This window comes from Grammomys surdaster, unplaced genomic scaffold, assembly GCF_004785775.1.
Source record: "Grammomys surdaster isolate TR1022 unplaced genomic scaffold, NIH_TR_1.0 269, whole genome shotgun sequence".
Taxonomy (NCBI): domain Eukaryota; kingdom Metazoa; phylum Chordata; class Mammalia; order Rodentia; family Muridae; genus Grammomys; species Grammomys surdaster.
The window spans coordinates 2,573,487-2,574,927 of NW_021604710.1; the positions used below are offsets into that span (position 1 = coordinate 2,573,487).

Below are 1,441 nucleotides of genomic sequence, written 5' to 3' on the forward strand. Positions count from 1 at the left end.
AAAACAAAACAAAACAAAACAAAACAAAACAAAACAAAACAAAACAAAACAAAACAAACTGCCATACTTACTGCTCTGCCAGAGGAGCTGAGTTCAGTTCTCAGGGCCCATATTGGGTAGGTAGCTTACAAACTACTCCTAACGCCAATCCCAGAGAATCCAACACCTCTTCTGGCTTCTCCAGTAACCTACACTCATGTGGTACACATAAACCCATGCAGGCACACACAAATGCAGATAAGTATAGGAACTGTATATATGAGTCACTGCTTAGGTAAACCTCAGTTATTCTGGTCAAAGACAGAAGTCATTTGGGAGGGCAGGTTATTTCTTCTATGTAGAGTCCATTAAATGCTTATTTTCTTAATTATGTTATTGCATAAATATATTGACTTATTAATTTAAAGGAATGATGTTACCTTTGCCTTTGGTTTGACCAGATTCATATTGCCTCTCCCAAAGTCTCTAGGCATTCAAGTTTCTTCTTTGGTGAAAGTAAGCCTGTTTACACGTTTTAAAAAGAAGAATTGAACCTACCATTATTCTTATCTTAGCAATCTACTGCATTTACCTAATGATGGATAGATGCCACTGCCTGAGGGTGATTCTAAGAAAAATACCAAAGTCTCTGAAGGAACTTCAGAAGGAAGCAGAGCTCAGCCTATTCCCCATGGCTTGATGTTTGAGCTACACCTGTCATTGCATAGCTGCTCTCCAGGACTGGCACCCATGTGTAGAGTCAGGGGGCTGTTAAACAAGTGAATTTTATTTCATTTAAACTTTGTTGTGATTCATGTATAAGATAACAGCAAGCCAAGTAGGTGAATACCCAAGATTTGAAACTCAGAATTTGCTAAAATGTACTGACACCTCACTTGGATCCCCAAGTAACTAAAAAACAGGATAAAAACCTAATACCATCTCTTTTCATTTTGTATCTCTCTCTTTTAGTTTGGGTCAGTCACCAGCCTAACCTTGCACAGAGATGTTGTCAAAGAGCATTTGTCTAAAACCTGGTCAGTACTAACCTGTTTCATCCCTGTTTATTGTTGAAGGCAGGTGGGTGAGAGTACCTGAGACATTTGCCAGCATTTGCAATGTCTTGCTCCAGATCTCCTAGATGACCCCACAGAGTTTCTAGTCATTGCCTCAAAACTGTAGTCACCCTGGATCCCAGAAATAGCTGAGTCTAACAGGTCAGGTTAAAATGAGATCACTCCCTCAAGCAGGAGGCATCATCACATAGTAACTGATTTACCCTCTTAAGCAATAAAAATTGTTCAAATATACCACTTTGCCAAGGCAGAATTGAAGTCATAATCCACATCACCACACTTTGACCAAATCTGTTTACTTATGCTTAACTCTTTTCCTGTGTACAATTCTTCTGCTTACACCCATTGCTTCTGAGTCTTCTTAAGATGGAGTTGGGATGATTGAG

At 39.3% G+C, this 1,441-nt stretch overlaps 1 long non-coding RNA gene across 3 annotated transcripts in view; it reads right to left on the minus strand.

Moving 5' to 3' along the window:
* Positions 1 to 1,160, minus strand: part of LOC114628562 — a 14,388-nt gene extending 13,228 nt beyond the window's left edge. Inside the window, exons 1-2 of one of the 3 annotated variants that reach the window (XR_003712488.1) lie at positions 1,029 to 1,160; positions 420 to 501 (exon numbers count right to left, since the gene is read on the minus strand). This is a non-coding gene — a long non-coding RNA (uncharacterized LOC114628562). Of the gene's footprint in view, positions 1 to 419 lie in introns of all 3 variants that reach the window. The other 2 variants (XR_003712489.1, XR_003712487.1) reach the window with 2 other exon arrangements.
* Between the last annotated feature and the right edge of the window lie 281 nt (positions 1,161 to 1,441).